Source organism: Chenopodium album, chromosome 6 (genome assembly GCF_948465745.1).
Source record: "Chenopodium album chromosome 6, dcCheAlbu1.1, whole genome shotgun sequence".
NCBI lineage: Eukaryota > Viridiplantae > Streptophyta > Magnoliopsida > Caryophyllales > Amaranthaceae > Chenopodium > Chenopodium album.
Genome location: NC_137839.1, coordinates 42408004 through 42428475, shown reverse-complemented (window position 1 = coordinate 42428475; position 20472 = coordinate 42408004). Strand labels below are relative to the sequence as shown.

General features: G+C 36.4%; 1 non-coding gene and 1 pseudogene across 1 annotated transcript; one reads left to right on the top strand and one right to left on the bottom strand.

Annotated features, from left to right (window-relative positions):
- The first annotated feature begins 1751 nt into the window (after window positions 1-1751).
- LOC145637689 (small nucleolar RNA R71) lies at window positions 1752-1858 on the top strand. Its single transcript, XR_014114427.1, has one exon. It is a non-coding gene; the product is annotated as a small nucleolar RNA R71 (small nucleolar RNA).
- Window positions 1859-9173: 7315 nt separating this feature from the next.
- Window positions 9174-14331, bottom strand: LOC145636916 (ent-kaurenoic acid oxidase 2-like; annotated as a pseudogene).
- Window positions 14332-20472: the final 6141 nt, after the last annotated feature.

The following is a 20472-nucleotide window of genomic DNA, read 5'->3' as shown; positions in this document are numbered from 1 at the left end:
AATTAAAACTATCCGCAACACTAGACTTTCCACACTTTCGCTTCATTCGATTATGATTTGACGTGAAAGGTACTCATCACCGGGTTTTGTTTTGGGGAAACACAAATGGGTGTCTACAATAGGCCCTTTCAAAACCTTTCCTAAATTAAAGGTAACATTATCATCACCAACAGAAAGGGTCAGTTTACCATTCTTCACATCAATAATAGCACCTGCAGTATGGAAGAAAGGCCTACCTAATATAATGGGTATTTGTGTATCCTCTGCCATGTCTAAAACAACAAAATCAACAGGAATAAAAAATTTACCAACTCTGACAATGACATCCTCTAAAACACCTAGGGGGTATTTTACAGAACGATCTGCCATTTGCAAAGTGATATTAGTAACTTTTAATTCCCCTATATTAAGTTTAGCACAGACAGACGATGGCATAACACTGACACTGGCACCCAAATCACACAAAGCTTTATCAATAAAAAACATTCCCTATATGACAAGGGATAGAAAAACTACCGGGATCCTTTAATTTAGGAGGGGATTTATTTTGCAATAAGGCGCTACACTCCTCTATGAAAGCTACAGTTTCTAATTCATTAAAGGCCCTTTTCCTAGTCATAATGTCTTTCATAAATTTAGCATATGCAGGAACCTGAGTGATTAAATCAGTGAATGGAACTCTTACCTGCAGGTTTTTCACAACCTCTAAGAACTTACCAAATTGTTTATCAAACTTACTCTTCAATTGTCTATTAGGGAACGGTAGTTTGATAACCGGGCTCTGCACATCTCCTCCCTTATCCTGAGATTTACCCTGCACAGAAACATTAGAAGGGTTAGTATCTGTTTGTAGCCTTGCAGGGTTAGCAAGATTAGCGTTTGGTATAGAGGAATCTAGATCAAGAACTGGTCTATCTTCCTTTGGCATAGGAGGTCCATCATAATGTGAACCACTCCTTAGAGTGATTGCATTGGCATGATCTGTAGGATGGATAGGTTGTGATGGTAGAGCTCCCTGCTGACGGGATTGTAGGGTAGATGAAAGTTGTGCAATTTGATTATTCATGATTTTATTGTGGGCTAAAATAGAATCAATTTGCGCATCCCTACTCTACATATGCTTTTGCATATTAGTAAGCATTGCTCTAATTTCTGTCATGGCAGGGTCAGAAGATGATGAGGGTGATGCTTGGCTTTTCTGGCCATAATTTGGATGGTAATATTTTTGCTGTGGTGGGGGTTGCTGTTGTGGTTGTTGTGGAGGTGGAGGGTTTTGTACATTGGTACTCCGGTACGAAAGATATGGATGGTTCTGGTAACCAGGATTATAAGAGTTGGAATATGGGTTATTCTGCCTATAGGTTTGAAAGACATTAACTTGTTCCATGGAACTCCTACAATCTTGCTCCCAATGCCCTACAATTCCACAATTTTCACAAAAAGCTTCATTGTTAACAATAGCAGAAACATTAGTTACAGAGTTAGGAGTGGTAGTAAGATTATCTAATTTTTGACAAATAGACGTTAATTTAGCTTGCAAAAAGGATACGGAATCGACATTATGTTTTCCTTTATTTGCAAACCCTCTCAGATTCCCGTATTGGGAATTGTGTATTGCCATGTCTTCGATAACCTGTCCTGCATCGTCCACATTTAAATTCATGAATCTCCCACTGGCTGCAGAATCTAGAACTGATCTAGAAGAATTTCCAAGTCCATTGTAGAAAGCTTGGATCAATTGTCATTGTGCGAGATTGTGGTGGGGGCATTCTCTCTGTAGATCCTTGAACCTTTCCCAAGCCTCATATAGCATTTCATTGGCCTCTTGAGCGAAGTTCTGAATAGCACTCCTTAGTATCGTTGTTCTCTCTGTAGGATAATATTTATTATAGAAATTCAAAGCAAGAGTTTCCCAGTCAGTAATACCAAGTGCAGTTCTATTCAAACCATTAAACCATAATTTAGCCTTGCACATAATGAAAAAGGAAAAAGAATCTCCCTAATTTGGTCCTGCGTGACACCAGCTTGTCTAATGGTGTTGCAATACTGGCAGAAATCTGCAATGTGAAGATTAGGATCTTCACCCTTAGCTCCACTGAATTGCTTCCTCTCTATCATAGTGATAAATTGGGGCTTGATCTCAAATTGAACTCCATCTAGAGCCGGAGTGGGAGTAAGGTGCGGGAAATCTGTGAGCTTCGGCTGCGAGTAGTCACTGAGTTTCTTTTGGGCCGTTATCTCTGATTTTGAATCTGAAGGAATTTCTGCGTCGCTAGAATTAGAGGGAGGGTCTCTTTGATTGTTGTCCTCCTCAGAACCCGCCAGAATTTGTCTATAGATTTTCCTTTGCCTATGAAACGAGCGCTTGATCTTAGGACCGAATGGAATGTAACCTGATCTGGAACACCTGGGCATAAACAAGGAACTAAAAGACAAATTTGATAATTGCCTCAAAGAACCAACGTTCTCTAAGACAAGAGGGGATAATTTAAACTACAAAAAAATAATCAGAAAATAAAAATAAAACTGTTTCCCCGGCAACGACGCTAAAATTTGACAGGCTCAAGTCGTATTCGCCTAATAAAAAATAAACCTAAATCCACTAACTATGTAGATAGGGAAGAAAGGTCGAACCACAGGGAAACAAGTCAATTTACTCCTAACTAATTAAATGCAATCTAAATTATCAAATAACAATTTGTTGTAAAAATGTAATTAAATACTAAAAGTAAAAGTAGGAAAGGAATAAAAGGGTTTAAATCAATAAAGGGAAACATAGGGCATAGGTTCACTAATAAACAATATTCCAGGGCAAATCATAATAAGCAATCATCAAGCATCAATTAATCAGATTATAAAGGGCTTTCGCTACGTATTATAATCACAGAGTTAATTTACCGGTATTAAATCTCATCTGTCGAATCTCGACTTAACCATTTATAAATTATTCCGCCTATTGAAACTAAGCCTAAACATCAATTCTCATCCGTCGAATCTCGAATTAATATTGCTAAACTCATACAATTAAATCTGGCCAAACCTAATTGCATAGCATTAAATCAATCAATAGGAAATTAACCAAGCATTGATAATAAACAATCACAAATTTACCCCTTCATTTATTTATTAGATCCCCATAAACCCTAGAAATAAAACTACTCAAGCATAATTAAATCTAAACTAATCAAACCAATGAAGAAAGACAAAATGAAAGAATTAAATAAAATAACTAAAATAAAAAGAGAAGAAATTGTTACCAAAAGAAATCTAGATTAATGAATGTAATTAAGAACAATGTTGAGACAGTTTTAGAGAGAGAATTTTATTCTAAGTAGAGAGAGAAAATCTAAAAGAGAAGGTAATCAAAATTACGTACAAAAATCGTACTTAAACATCCCTAAAACAAATCCTTAAACTAAAACTAATCAGGTCCCTAAAACACACGCGCCCGATCGGGCGAAGGGCCTCCCGATCAGGCCTGCCTTTTTTCTACGCCCTTGCTGGTGTGCCGCGCCCGATCGAGCCTACGCTCACCGAATCAGGCACGCCTTTCTTCTTGGTGCTGCTTTGTGCGCGCCCGCCCGATCGGGCTTATGCTTGCCCGATCGGGCCCGACTTCTTCTTCGAGGCTTGGACTTCGATTGGGCTCGATTCTTCGGCCCAATCCGGATTTCCTCTTCGGGTCTTGATTACTCGATCCAATTGCCCCGCTATCACATACCGAGCCCTTAATCACCGGCTCTCACCGGTCCTGGGCTTCAAAAACGGTCGTGTCCTCCTAATGCTCGTAGTTGCTTCGTGAAAAACCCGGAGAACGCTCCAAGTGTGCAATTTCCTACAAAACTAAAGCAAAACTACAAAAACACTAGAAAACACAAATTAGTAATAAAAGTGGCTCTAAAGTGCCAAAAATGTAACACCCTAGAAATTCCTTTCCTTTAAATACACACTTTACTCTTTTTAAAATACGTTTTAGGAATATCTAAGACAATACCGCCACCGTGAAAACGGCTAAGGCAACTATCAAAGATACACAGCGGAAGACTTGAAAACCAAAACTATTTAAATGATCCAATTTAAAAAAAACCAAACCAACAAAGGTAAAGTTGAAAATCAACAAAACCAAAGTCAAATAAAATCCACTACAACTTGGAACCATTTAAGGCCCTTATTCAAAACCAAAACAACCAAACCTTTGTGTTAGTCCATAAAGTAATATAATAAAATATTCAATGCATAAAACACATCATATCCTAATGGAAGCTAGCATGATTCTCTCTTCACTCATGCCCCGTCATGAACATGCTTCAATACCTGAAAAGTGTATCTCTACTTGCCCCCACTACTCCCCATTAAAATGGATCATCGTAGGGCCAAAATAAAGACATGGCCAGACACAAACAACACACCCAATCAACAAAGCTGAATACATAAGCGTAATTAAACACACTAACATGCATTCTCCTATCATCACACACACTTACCTCATTGCACCTGTTTACAAGCACACACAACAATCAACAAGACACTCTAACTAGACACTAAATAATTCATTTAGCGTTGATTACGCATCGAACGGGTTTCCAACTATACCTATCCCAAATAAATTGGGGTTAACTGACACGGGAGCTAACCGTGCCAGCAACAAACCTGTGCCACACATAGGTGGCGGAATTCCAGCGCATAATAATAAAAAGGAATATACAGCGTCCTGTAATCCGTTAGAAGTTATGATCAAATATAAAGTCACATAACTCCCCCCATATGTTCATACTCAAGGTATATACGTTCCAAGAGTTTTGGTGCATAATCTCTTTCACTTTACGTTATTTACACATTATTAGACTTGGTGATGACTCTCAAGGCATAATAAGTCAATCAACAATAATTATTCAATCAAACAAATATACCAATTTAATTCTTGAATCATTAGTGACCACATAATATTTAATGTTGAACCCTTTTTAATTCTACCTCAGTGTCGAAGACACCTTAAACGCATAAAGCGCCAACAATCCTATACCTCGGTGTTAAAACACCTTAAGTGCACAAAGGCACCAACATACAATTTATTCCTTGTGTACATAGACACTTATATAGCTCATTTCTCATGCTTAAAGCATCAATAAAAATTATATGAACCATAATAAAATTTCTTTTCAATATTCCAAACATAATTAAACAATTAGTTTAATTAAACATGCTCTCTATCATGCCATAAATAAATATGTAGTCCATATAATCATGCCAAAATATAATTTTCCAATCCATAAACCTTCACAAATAATTCATGCTTCACAATTCAATCACCAACACCAATAATTCACGATTCAATACATAAACCTTAGCATGATACTACTTGTAATTGATTGAAATTAAACCTAGCATGATTCTACATCATCAAAATATGCTAAGTACGCGAACGTACCTCAAATAAGCTTTTAAAATAATCGAGTACTCTACAACAATTCTCGAACCAAGTCTCCTACATAAAGGGACAATAATACTATATTAATTACCTTTGTATACACAATTTCCAGCAACTTAAACTTACTTTAAATAACTTATAATAATCTGAAAATTATTTAAAAACCCCTAATTAAACTCCTTTTTAATGGATAATCACACCCTTTTATTAAAATCACAATTATACTACTTTAAATAAAATTCCAACATTTTAAACTAATCAAAAATCCTTTAAAACTTCATCAAAATACATCTTTATACTTAAATTATCCATAGAAACATTAAATTATCTCTTACCCCTTTTAAACTCAAAGATAAAATTTAAAGCATAAAAAAAAACTGCGTTAAAAATCAAAAACTGCTCGAAAATCGTATTTAGAGGCTGTATTTGGCCACGAGAGGCTAGTGCTCACTACCAAAGGTAGTGAGTCTTTCTTAAAACGTTGTTTCTACTCGAAAAACACTACTTTTTTTATCAAAATCGGAGGAGTTTAGAACCTGATCGGGATTAAAACGAGATTAATATTAACGAACGGAAATCTAATTATTGAAACATGAATTTTGCGTGTTCAAAATAAATCTGGAATTAAGTTAAATTAATAAGTAGTTATAATCACTAAAATTTCAAAACATCATTACTATAAAAGCCCTAAATCAATTATTCATAAAAACCCTAAAATCATGATTTTCAATAATTAAAAACCCTAGGTTATAAAATTTACAAAATCTGAAAATTATAAAGTTCAATCATCAAAATACAATTTAATAAAATCAAAACCCATAAATTAATAATTATAATTACACAAATTAATAAAACAAAGGAGAGAGAAAATAAGACTAACCTTTTTGTGTAGGAAATTTTTTGGGGATTCATGGGGTATTTATAGAGTAAAAAGTGTAGGGTTAAGTTTGGGCTTATAAAAATATGGGCTTGAGTTATGGGATAGGGCTTAAGTTATGGGTTTTGGAATGGGTTATTCCAATAAGAGTATGTAGGAATAATTTACATTGCCCAATAATTAATAAACGTTTGGTCCAAAACTTATTTTACTTTTATAAAACTTTATATTTAAAATACTTTAACCCTTTAAAATATTTAATTAAGCCCTTGACAATACATTTTATTAATACTTAAATACTTTATAAAAATACATAAAAATACGGGGTATTACAAAAAATACCACTAATTATGACCATGGGACGGGGGTAAAACACTATATAAATTGGACATATCAATCCCAAGAAGATTTTTGTTTCTATCAAGGCAAATTTGCAATGTGTTTTTGTTTGGTTCTTACTTTGGACATATACTTTTGGACTTGTATAGTTGAATTCTTTTCTTCTTAAATGGTAACGGTGTGCACGGTTTGAGAGTACGCTTGGTTGATTCTAGGATAAAGCATGCTAAGGTAGTTGGTTAGAACTAGTAGGACCATGAAACCGGATTCTACTTGTTTGTGGCATGTTGGTAGTTGCTTCCTATAGTCGAATTGACACCAATAGTGAGTTTTTACTACATCCATGTGAGGTTCATTATTTTTCAAGCCTTCAACATATATTTGCATGAGTGGCATGGATCCTTGACTATTGCGGACCTAATCTAGAATCTTAACACATAATTCTCAAACTCGAGACCGAACCATCTAGGAAGGACAAAGGCATCTTTTCGGGGTGGTAATTTTTCTTTTCTAGGTTGATTTTTATTTCTTTTTAGTTCATTGGGTTTACATTTGCCTTCTCGCTAACCATTTGAGCCTTTTCCTTTCTTTTCAAGCCACATCTTTAGATCTTGAGCCTTTTGTTTCATTTTCGTTTCCATTCTTGGTTTTTGTGAAGCAATTGATCATTATTGTTGGAGTTTGTGGTTGAGGAGTTTGGATATTTGGTTCTCTTGAAAGCAAGTTTATGTTGTGATATTTGTGTGAATAATGGCAAATGAATGATGGGAAAAGCCGCCTAAAGTCAAAAGAGGCAAGGACATAATAAATGCAAAATTGTAAAAGCCATCCTAGGTTAAAGAGGCATGGACAATTGCTTTCAAAGAAATGAATTTTTTTTTAAAAAAAAAAGGAAATGAAAAAAAGAAAAATCAAAAATATTTTGATGTGATTCTTTTCCCCTTTTCAAGCATTAAGGACAATGCTTCCTTTAAGTTTGGGGGAGAAGCGTTTACGCTTTTTGTATATATGCTTGTGGTTATAGCTTTGAATAAGCTTAGGGGTGTTAGTTTGTTTTTGGTTGGCGATTGCTTCACTAATAAGGAATACCGCCAAATTTTAAAATTGTAAGCCTACCCTCACCCTTTTTGCCCTTACGTTACAACCATTGGGAAAGACCTTTTGACCTAGAGGTTGAGTCATATACCGAGGGAGGGCATTATGAGTTAAAGCCTAAGGAGAGGGGATGCATTGTCAAGACGTCGAGTAGCCCAAAATTTTCTCTTTTTCCGGTTCCTTCATGGAACTTTTGAGATGCTCACTAGGGGAAGATATGAGACTAGTAGGGAGAACGCGGTAAGACCGTTTGGGATGAAAGTGGATTGCAAAAACTAGTTCCTATGCTTAGTATATTTATGTTTCAATCAACCTCGGTTATCTTGAAACGTGCACCCCCTTACTTGTTTAGAAAGATTTGCATTCATTTGGGCTTGTACATTTGGAAAAGTCCTTTCATGAACATGTGTTTGCTCTTCTTTTCTTTTGATTTTCTTCTCATGCTTTGCCTTGTTTGTATTATTATCAGAGTTATAGGTTAATCTCTTAGGAAACCTTTACGAGAGCATCACTCGTCCTATAGGGCTATCTAGGGGTTTAAATGGCTTGTCTTTATTTGCTAAAATTGACCGTGATTCCTACGAAAGTGAGTTAGTGTATGTTCCCATCCTCTCTAGTTTTCTTGTTTCTTTCTTTACGTGAATAATGTCATCATTTTTCCCTTGGGTTCGAATTTGTTTTGCTCGAGGACGAGCAAAAGTTTAGCTTGGGGGAATTTGAAAAGGGTCATTTATGGCGCTTAAAAGAATAAGATTTAGGTCCTTTTTCTATATTTTCATATAACTTTCTTAGTTTTCCTTAGTTTTCCATTTTAATAACTTATTTTGGGTTTTGATTAGTTTTTATTAGTTTTTCATGATTTTAGTCCTTAATTCATAGTTTTAGTTTTATTTCTTTTATTTCTACTTTATTTATTTCCATTTTATTTATTTTATTTTATTTGTCTCTTATTTCTCCCTTATGTTTGGTTGTTCGTGTAGGTGTTTGCTCGGGACAAGACACGATTCAAATTATCATATTCGGAGTTCCGATGTTCAAGCTTGATGATTCGAGGTCTTAGAGTCAAAATCAATTAAGTGTTGCAATGATAACACTTTAACAAGCCTTTTCACCATCAAGAAGCCACGAACCAAGCAGTAACACAACTTAGCAGCCATAATTGCCGCGAACGCGCGTCTTCAAGCCGCGGGCGCGGATTTTGTTGCACCAAAATAGCAAACTCGACCAGGAACTCTCCGCGGTCTGGCCGCGGGCGCGACCCTTTCGTGACCTGTTTCGGTCAGCAGCTCCTCTGTTCCAGCCGTTTCCCCTGCTCCCGCATTTAATTCACTTCGCACCTCCTTTCCACCACCAATTTAATCAACCAACAGGCCACCAATTTCCTCCAATAACAACCGCACAAATCAGCCACTTACTCACCAATTGCGCCACCTTCTACCTCCGCAAACCGCTACGAATTGCACCTCCTTCACCACCGCAACTAGCAGCCCCTGCCCAGCTGCAACAAGTCAGCCACCACCGCACTCAAAGCCTCCAATCGCACCTCACACAGTCACACAAACAAGGCTCAAATCGAACCGCATTCACCGTGGGCGCGTTCCCTTACATTGCGGCCGCGCGTTTCTGGGTGTGTAAAAATCAACGGTTGTGATTATGATGATAGTTGGTGATGTTTTGATGAAGTGCGAATCATGGGATAATTTCCCAATTATAGCTGCCGTTTTGGAAATCTACTGACTTCTTGTTTTCGGTTCTTTTTATCGATTCTTTTAATTTTCTTTCTTTTAATTTTCTTTTAACTAGAGTGTAGCAAAATGCACGGGATATGTTTTATATTAAAAACAATTAAATATATCATATAAGAAAAAATATATTTTAAATAGGGAAGTTGATTTGATGTTGTAAATTAAGCCATGTATTTTTAGAGTTGTTGTGGTCTGATTTGCTTTACAATGCTCTGTTCAAATCTTCTCTATTGAATATTAGTAAATTGCTGACTCTTATATGTGAGTGCTACTTTGTTAAATCTATAGAGGTTACCCATTTTGTGTTATAGGGATTAGTTAGTTAGTATCATACGGACTATTTTTTATCTTTTGCAAGTAGCTATTCGGCGAGGACAGTCGCGCAAATAGCTTGTTAATGATTAGGGAAGTGTAGGTGTGTTAAATCTGCAAAGGTTACATGTTCTATGTTATAGAGGTTACGTAGTTATTGTCATAGGTCTATTTTTTATCTTTTGCAAGCAACTATTTGGTGAGGCCAGTCGCGCAAATAGCGTGTTGTACAATTTATTTTATTTTTTATTTTTATTTTGATGATTAGGGTAGTGGAAATTGTTTGTAAGACAATCCCCAAAAAATATGCATATAATTGAAGGGTTGGGATTTAGAGTGCTATGGTAATTGTTGAAAAAGGAATTGTGTATCCGTGCTAATGCACGACATGTATTATACGCGAAAGAAAATAAGACAAAGTGAAATGTTAGTAATGTTTTTTTTAAGAAAAATTGAATTTGTATTAATTATTGCAATTCCTTGAAAAAAATCCAAACAAAAAATGGTGAGATGGGTAGTTATTATCCTTATTGATGTTTTTTTTTTAAGGTAAAAAATTAATAATAAATAATATAATGGGATGGGTACTGGGTAGTTATTGGTTTGTAAAAAAAAAAAAAAAAAAAAAAAAAAAACGTGAGATTTGAGTATTGGTGATTTTGAGGGTTGTGGTGAAGTGACTCTGCAATTATATTATAGATTTTTCCCTTTTATTTTCTATATTTCTTTTTACTTTCTTTTTCTTTTGTTATTTATTTTATTTTCATTTCGTTTTCTTTTATTTTATTTTCTCTTTTATTTTCTTTTAACCTTGTAATTATATATACCCATTTTTGGGTTACAGAGAAAAACAAGCAGAATTAGAATAAGACCATATATATCTTAGCTTATGTGAGAGCTTCTCTCTCTAGTTCTAGGGTTAGTTTTAGGAGTAGATTTTAGAGAGAGAAAGTGAGGAATTTCAATGGTTATTTGAGAGGTTGAAGATTCAAGATGACAATTGTATTGAAGATCTCCATTATCAATCAATGAAGATTTCTCACTCTCTCTCCTCTTTATTGCTTTATTCAATTTCATGTTTGTTTGGTTTAATTTGGATGTTTGATTCTTGATTAGTGTAATTGTTCTTGATATATTGTTGATTCTTAATTCTTCTAGTTGATTGTTGATAGATGATGATATTTGAGTAGTTGTTAGCTAGGAATTGGGTGAAACTTGTATGATTGATTAACCGTGATTAATTTGGGAATTGTGTTTATTGATGGTTGAGATTAAAGTGATTAATGAAGGTTTGCATGTGTGTAATTCGATTAGGCCTTGAGAATTATGCTAGATTGCATTGTAATTGCTAATGACACGAACAATTGATTTAGGAATTGCAATTATCGATTGGTTTTGATTGTGATTCTCTTGGTTTGTTATTCATAATGAACCCTAGCTTAACAATTAGGAGATAACTCTTTAATTCCAATTTATTGCTCTTATCATTAGTCTTCACAACCTTTGATTGGCATGCTCTTCCTAAGTTGTTGCAATTGACATGATTACTTGTTGATCCCCGTTCCTAGTTTTTTATTTGTTTGGTTACTTGTTTCGTTAGTTGTTAGTATTCTCTCTTCATCTTCGACCTAGCTTAGGCGCATAATTGAAAGTGCTTGAATATTATTGTTCCTTTGGGTTCGACCCTTGACTTACCTCATACTTGTATAAGGTTTGTTAAGTGTTTATAAATTTAGTTTGACCATGGGAGAATTTGATAACGACATAGTTTGACCAAGGGAGAATTAGATAACGACCTAGTTTTCCCCTTGTCACTGCATGACCAGAAGCTTTATGTCCGGCATTTAAAAACATGATGATTAAGTCTACAATCTCCTCATCGCTTAATTTACACCCATTCTCATCTTCGATTCCCATCAATATATCCAGCATATTCTTTTTTTCTTCTATTCTATTTGCCAATTGTTCCAGCCTTCTTGTATCTACGACATCCTGAAATATTTTCTGCAAGTTCTTCCTAGCCTAATTCAAAAATTCCAGTTTTTTTAAAAAAAACTCAAAATAGAGTGAAGTCCGACAAGGATACTGAAAAATCCAGAGTTTAATAACCTTAAGGGCATTGTGATAAGCAAAGCCCGGTAGGTCAATAGCCATAGACTTAAGTCCATGATTCAAAGAAGTGTACTCCTTTTCTAAGGCCTCTATGATAGAATGATCAGTACTCGTCTCACCCACCATAACATACATGATCACCTTGAAGGCAATCTTCCTCATCTCAGTCAAGAACTTGTAAAATTGTTAAGGGAAAAGATATTAAATTATACTGCATCAATTAAATATGAAAGAAGCCTTTATATATAGGCAACAAACAAACCAACTCAAGCTAAAATAAAGGAAACACTAATGGGATCATGGTCCATAAAACATACTACTATGCAAATACTTAGAAAATGGATTATAGGATTCCTAACTAACAAAAGACCACTAAAAAATAAATAGCATGTTCTTATCCTAAACTTTAGGAATTACTTTGAATCAATCCAACATTCCCCCTTGATTTACAGTCTCATGTTGTCGACTAAACTTTGATAATGATTTCGAGATTCCATATTGCCAATTGCCATGGACTTCAAATTGAAAATCATACATCTTGATCTCAACACGACGAACACTTAACCGCACTACACTCGACATTAGAAGAGCTTGCTCTCTTCCACTTCAAAATATCATAGCATCTTCCTATACATTTTAATTTGTGATGCACATTTCACCACCTACACAACATTGTTGATGCACATTATCACCAACATGATATTCTCGGGGCACTTCTCTCCGCACAACCAAACCCCGACAATTTTTTTATTGATGCACTTCTCATCAATTTTTCGATCTTGTTTGATGCACATTATCATCAACTTACATTCAATAGAGCACATCTCTCCATTAACTCTTTTTGACATTGTCCTCCAATTGACCATATCACCTTGCATCATACCAAACATCTTTGGTATTATCTTGGAAATCCTCTCCGCATTGATTACGACTTCCACACCCGTAAAGATTATGCGATCTTTACCTCAAACAATTTTTGCCCTCTTTTTCACAAGATAAAATCTCTTCCATGGGCTAAAAGGGAACCCATAAACACATCAAACCAACCATTACTTCCATGGTCAAACACAAACACGCTCACTATTAAAAAAAATTCACTCGAATTTTTTAATTGCTCTCACACAATGAAGTCAAGTTGTGTTGCTTGTTTCCATACTCAATTTTTTTTAAAATACTCACTTCTCTCTCTCTCTCTCTCTCTCTCTCTCTCTCTCTCTCTCTCTCTCTCTCTCTCTCTTCATCTCTCTCCCTTCACCTTACCCTTTCCTGTACCCAAGATCTAACTTGAAGCTTTGATACCATGTAGAATTATTAAGGAAAAAGATATTAAATTATATTGCATCAATTAAATATGAAAGAAGCCTTTATATATAGGCAACAAACAAACCAACTCAAGCTAAAATAAAGGGAACACTAATACACGAAACATACTGCTATGAAAATACTTAGAAAATGGATTATAGGATTCCTAACTAACAAAATACCACTAACAAATAAATAGCATGTTCTTATCCTAAACTTTATGAATTACTTTGAATCAATCCAACATACTTGATTGGTCTCGACATGCCAGCCCATTCCTCAAGTGAAGTGATTGTGATTTCTCATTGTGCTTGAGGTAAATGGACAATGCCTCTTGGCTACTAAGGGCAGCCGTGGTAAGCCTTCGAAGTTGCTTGTGTTCTTTCGGTGTGATACCATGAAATGCCTTTATCCCCATGAGTTTGGTGATTGATTCAGGGAAATAAGGCCCAAAAGTTGCATCATCTGATAAAACATTTTTGCAGGATTCAGGTGTTGTTACTATGACACAGGGTTTTCCAAACATTACAACTTTGTATATTACTGTATGCCCAAATCTGTAAATTTTTATCCAAGTAACATGTTGATTATATAGTCGATGATAGATTAGAATAAGTCCACTTATCTTATAATAAAAGTTACATGTACAACATAGATGTTTTTTTTCCTTCTTTTCGTGTGTAGTGTTTAGAGAGCCACAAGGGTGGATGATAAGAATCAATCCAAGGATCACCAAAAACCGGGAGGGAAGCTTTAACTACTTGAGTTAACCCTCACATTATCTCTGTACAACATAAATGTTAACTTAACTAAGGAGTATCCAAAACAGGAATACGCACAGAACAACAAGAGTGACCGAACAATAGAAAAATTGAGTAAGAGTGACAAAGAGAAACCTTTCAGCGAGGGTGGAGATGAAGGAATCAGGGTTATCAGACTTAAGGAAAGATATTTGAGTGCTAATGAAAGGCCATTCCATATCACCAGGAGGAAGTTGTCCTTTCATTTTGCCTAAACTCCTCACATAAAACCACTCAATTGCATTTTTTAGGAGCCCAAAATGCCAATAAACCTCCCAAAATAATAGTCAACACCATCCAAAATGACCACCTTATCTCCATTTAATTTCCAGCAATCAAATAATTTGAAATAGTTTTTTGTTTGATAGTTTTTTTTCAATTGAAGAAAAGTAGTTTTTATAAGATGATTGGTTTTCTTTTTAAGTTGTAACTTGAATTTTATGTTCAATGTATGTTACCTATATTTATAGTTAAGAAACATAAACTATTACCAAAAAAAAAAAGTCCCTCTCTAGAGTGAGTAAGTCCCTACTCTAGAGTTTTGGCAATAGTTTTCTTCCTCAATTTTCTTTCTTCCCTGATCAATTTCGAAGCTTTCAACTTGATTTCCTCTGTTTCTTGAGTGTCTGATACAAAATATGGGTGATGACTTGGCGAAAGAGTGGGAAAAACTCCGGTTAACAGAGGAAGAAGGTGTGGTGTTAGGAGGTGACTATGTTGAAATCGTTAGTGATGATACAAAAACTAAAATAAATCTCACTCTGGTGGGAAAATTATGGACTGTGAAACCATATAACCTTGAAGTAATGACGAAATATGATGAGTGGCATTTGCCACTCTTTTATCCTTTTTTTATCTAAGGATTCTCCCCTCATTTGCACTTGTTTGACCTTTTTCTAAGCATTTTTACTTAGTTTTGTTTTCTCCTTTCCCTTCTCGTTTATCTTCCTTTTTCTTAGTCTTTTTGCCTTTTCTTTATTTTGATTTCCATGCTTGTGTTATATAAGTATCATATGCCGAAAAAAGGAGAACTTCAAGGATCCAAGTACGCTGTTCTGCGCGGGATACTGCGCAGCTACTGCGCGGGCGCGCATCCTTGGTTGTGCGGGTGCGCAGCCCTGTCAGAACCCGCGCAACCAAGCTTATGAAGCAGAGCCAAACCAGAGAGTTTCTGCGACCTACTACGCGGTCTCTGTGCGGGCGCGCGACCTGATGCGCGGGCGCGCCTCATTTCCCCGTACCCTCAAAGTTGCGGCCACACAATATTGTGAGAGGGCGCACATTACTACTGTGTGGGCGCGCATACTTCGTGTGCGGGCGCGCATCACTGGGTTTCTGATTTCTTTGAGCCTTGTTGCTCAAGTTTCTTTCTTCTAGGGAGCCACATATATATAGTCCAAACACTTTTTAATGAGTTTTACTTAATTCGAATTCTAGAGAATATTAGCTTAATCTAGAGAGAGAAAGTAGTTTATTACTCAAGTTTCCTTATTGTATTCAATTTTGGTCAAGTTTAATCTTCAATCAAGCAACCTTTCAAGTTTTCATCTTTCATTAATCCTTTCTTTAGTAATCTCTAATCCTTTCTTTTAGCTTTATTTATTTGCTTTATTTTTGCTTATTTTTGTTAATCTTATTAGTTCATCTAGTTATTATTGAATTCCTTGTTCTTAATCATGTTTTGTTTTGAGTTTCTTGAGTCTGTTTCTAGTTTTGATATTATGTTTAATCTCCCTTCTCTTGGCTAATCTCTTAGCTAGGGGAGGGGGGTGGAAAACATGTGTTGATATTGGATGAATGATGATGGTTGGATTGAACTCATGCCATAAATTGATGAAAGACATGATTTTTGATAGCTTGAGATTATTATTGCACTCTATTTGATGTTTTCTAGTTTAAATGCATGAAAGTGATTTGAACTAGATTAAGATCATCTCTATTTTAATGATTGCATGAGAATGAGTTATTAAAGTGGAGTTTTTATAGATTGTGCTTCATTATTCTCTTGATTTGATTGTAACTAATAGGATGCATGAGAATGATCCTTATTAGTATAGACCTCTTTCATTGATTTGCCTAGACTATTGCATGAGAATGAATTGTTTAGGTAGAATCTTGTGTTCTTTGGCATATGTTTCATGATAATCATTATTATTCCTCTCTTTCTAATCATATTTGACACCCTCATATCCCTAGCGTCATTTCCCCTTGATTTTAATCATCATTTTCTTGCTTATTTGTAGTTTTAGTGTTCTTTTACTCAACAAAACCCACAAAAACAATCCCCTTTTTACTCTTGCATTAGTGAATATTGATGTTGAATTAGTGTGTTTCCCTAGTGGTTCGACCCTTTACTTGCCACTAACTAGTTTGGTGTAAGTTTAGGTATTATAAATGACTAATTTGATTAGTTAGTAGTTTAACGACCTATTTAACCCGTGATCAGAAAACCCTTGCAAACGTATGGAGATTGGAAGAAAAATTTGCAATTAGGGTTGTTGAAATGAACCTATTTGTTTTCCAATTCTTATGTGCGGAAGATAAAGAACGAGTTCTTGAGGGGAGACCGTGGCTTTTCGATGAGAAATTACTCCTTTTGCAGGAAGTTAATGGGGATGAGCAGCCTTCTGAAATGGTATTCAAACAAACTCCTATGTGGGTTCGTCTCCTTAATGTGCCATTGAATAAAAGATCCCTGGAAGTTATGTATGATGTTGGAGAATTCTTAGGGGGTTTCATAGAGGCAGATAAATCTGATCCTCTAGGGTGGAGGGATAGTCTGCGAATCAAAATTCTTGTGGACATCAATAAACCGCTGCGACGTGGATTGTTCTTAGCAATGGGGCAAAATCAGTCGAGGTGGGTCGATATTAATTATGAGAGGCTGGCGGATTTTTGCTTTTTCTGTGGTCGACTTGAGCATACAGAGAAAGAATGTCAATTTAAAGAGTATGAGAAAGGGAATGCTACAGAGATGGTGTATCAATATGGTCCTTGGTTGCGTGCAACTCTAAAAAAGAGATTCAAAATTGACCTGGCAGAAAGAGAGATGGAGAAATCGTGGGTAGAGCGGTTCAAGAATGTAGCAACGGGAAAGAAAGCTCCTAATTATAATGATCCGGGAACCATCAAACTTGGCCCTATTGGGGCAGCAAGAAGAATGGCTTTCTCTTCACCAAATTCTCATGGTGAGGGAGACGTGAATGTTTCTGTTAAAAGGAAAAGAAGATGAGCTGCGGGCTGTGTTGGATAGTAGTGGAAAAAAGATGGTATTGAGGACGAGAGGGGCTACAATATGTGAGAAAAATGCTGCTTCAATTCCAGAAATTCACACTGATGGTGCAGGGGAAATAAGGAAGGAGAGAGAGGAAAGTATGGGTATGGTGGGGAGCGATGAGAGTAAGATAAGGAGTAGGGAGGAAAAATATGATGGGGCTGTAGGGGGTTTTAACACTGAAAAGGTAAAGATGGTGATAGATTATAAGGACCCCAATGAAATAGTGGTAGCTGATGGAAAAAGGGAGGAGACTGAAAAAATTGTTGAAGGAGAAATCATGAGAAACAGAGTAAAGAATGATGGTGTACAGGAGGGGGTAAAGGGGGGAGGGCTGAGGAAAGTTAACATAATCAAGAGTGACAGTCAGGGAAAGGGGGCAGGGAACCGTATGAGTGGAGGGAAAAGGGGAGTTTGTGAGAAAGATGATGAGAGCTTTGACATGATCATGGAGGGTGGTGAGGATGAACCAGAAATTAAGAAGCGTAAGGTGATTCTGTCTAATCAAGAAGTGGCGGGCCCCACCCAATGGGCTCTCGGTAAACAATGAATTACGTCCTCTCTTGGAATTGTAGAGGTTTGGGAAGCACCTTGGCGATAAATGCAGTAAAAAAATGTAGCTTTTCTTGAAAATCCCCAAATTATTTTCTTGTCAGAAACTAGGTTGAAGAATCATGAGATGGAAAAAGTTAAAAATAAGCTCAGATTTAATAATATTCTAGTTGTTAGTTTTATGGAAGAAGGAAGGAAAAAAGTGGAGGGCTAGCCCTTTTGTGGAAAGACTCGTTGGAAGTGGAGGTAAAGTCGTATTCTTTGAACCATATTGACTCGTGGGTAAAGATAACAAGCAAGCAAGGATGGAGATTTACTAGGGTTTATGCTTCCCGAAATCGGAGAAGAAATATTTCACTCGATCTTTGTTAGAGAATCTGAGAGGTGATCCAAGTAAGCCATGGGTTTGTGGGAGTGACTTCAATTTGATGTTTTTGTCAAGCGAGAAACAAGGTGGTAATGACTTCCGAAATGATGAAGCTGACATTTTTAGAGAAGTTGTTGCCTCGTGTGATTTGGTGGACTTGGGTTGTGTGGGTCATAGCTTTACATGGACAAACAATCAAGGTGGGAGCCGCAATGTTCAAGAACGCTTGGACCGATTTTTGGCAAATAAAAAGTGGAAAGACATGTTCCCTGCTACTTTTGTTTCTCATCTATCCAAGAGAAAATCAGACCACTTGCCAATCTTGCTTTGTATCAGTGAAAGTGTGGGAAAAATAATAAAGAAAAAAAGAAGAAAAAATATAGATTCGAAGAAATGTGGCTTAGAGATGAAATGTGTGGTGAAATAGTGAAGGATGCTTGGAGTTGGGGAGGGGATATTTGCTCCAAAATAGCTCATACATCGATAAATTTGAGTGCTTGGAGTAGATATAAATTTGGAGACTTTATGGAGGAGATGAAGGATTGTAGGGCTATGATGGAGAGTCTTCTGAGAGAGGTTCAATCGGATGAGATTATTACACAAATGCGGGCCTTAGATGATAGGATGGATGAATTGGAGAAAAGGGAGGAACTATATTGGAGGCAACGGAGTAGACAAGACTGGCTCAAAAATGGCGATAAAAAAACCACTTTTTTCATACGAAGGCTAGCCAAAGAAAATCGAGAAATCACATCCGGGAAGTCAAAGATGCGGTCGAAAATATTTTCAATGATGAAGAGCAAATTACAGAGCTGTTTGTTCGCCACTTTGATGACTTGTTTTCCTCCGGAGGTCAATGTGATATGGAAGGTGTGTTAGAGAAAATCGATTCTGCAATTTCGGATGATCAAATTGCAGAGCTTGCTGCCCCTTTTATTGGTGAGGAAGTGCGTGAGGCGCTTTTTCAGATGCATCCTACGAAAGCCCCTGGCCCCGATGGTATGTCTGCTATTTTTTTTCCATAAATTCTAGAATGTTGTGGGTAGTGATGTAGTCAATAACACTTTGAATATTTTGAATAATGGTAGTGATATAGGCTCTATTAATCTGACGCACATTGTTTTAATTCCGAAAAAAAAAGAGTGTGAGTCTCCTGTTTATTATAGACCTATTAGTCTGTGAAATGTTCTATATAAAATTGTGTCGAAGATGTTGGCAAACAGACTTAAAAAGGTTCTACCTTGTATTATTAATGAGTCTTAAAGTGGCTTTGTTCCTGGTAGACTTATCACTGACAACATTCTGGTGGCGTATGAGTGTTTTCATTTTCTACGGAAGAAGAAAAAAAGAAAAAAAGGTTATATGGGGTTGAAATTGGACATGAGCAAGGCCTATGACAGGGTTGAATGGGCTTTTCTAGAAAAAATGATGTTGAAATTTGGTTTTTCGGAGCCTTTTGTGCAGAATATTATGAGATGTGTCTCTTCGGCTTCATTCGATGTGCTTGTTAACAGGCAGCCATCTCGAGCTTTTAGGACTAGCAGAGGGCTTCGACAGGGCGACCCATTATCTCCCTTCTTGTTTATTATGTGTGCGGAGGGTCTGTCTGCTCTACTCCGGGATGCGGAGAGGAAAAATCTCATTCATGGGATCAAGATCGGAAGACATGTTGATCCAATTTCCCACCTATTTTTCACTGATGATAGCCTTTTATTTGTTAGGGCTAGTGAAGAGGAAGCAAATACTTTCCTAGATATTTTATCTACCTATGAGGTGGCGTCGGGCCAGAAACGGAATATGGAAAAATCGGAAGTGTCCTTTAGCCGAAATATTGAGCTTGAAAAGAGAAATATGCTTCTAATGAAGTAAGATTTTAAGGCCGTCGAAGGACATGATAAATACTTAGGTTTTCCGACTTACATTGGGAGCTCTAAGAAGAAAATTTTCCAGAATATTCAAGATCGGGTTTGGAAGAAGCTCAAAGGGTGGAAGGGTGGCTATCTTTCTCAAGCGGGAAGGGAAATTCTAATAAAGTCTGTGGCGCAAGCCATTCCCACATATGCTATGCAATGTTTTTCTATCCCCGTGAGTATTTTAAACGAGGTAGAAAAAATGTGTAGGTCTTTTTTCTGGGGGCAGAAGGGTGAAGAGAGGAAGATGAGTTGGATTGGTTGGGATAAGATGCTCCGATCAAAAAATTACGGAGGTTTGGGATTTAGGAATATGAGGCTTTTCAACAAAGCTATGCTAGCAAAACAAGCATGGAGAA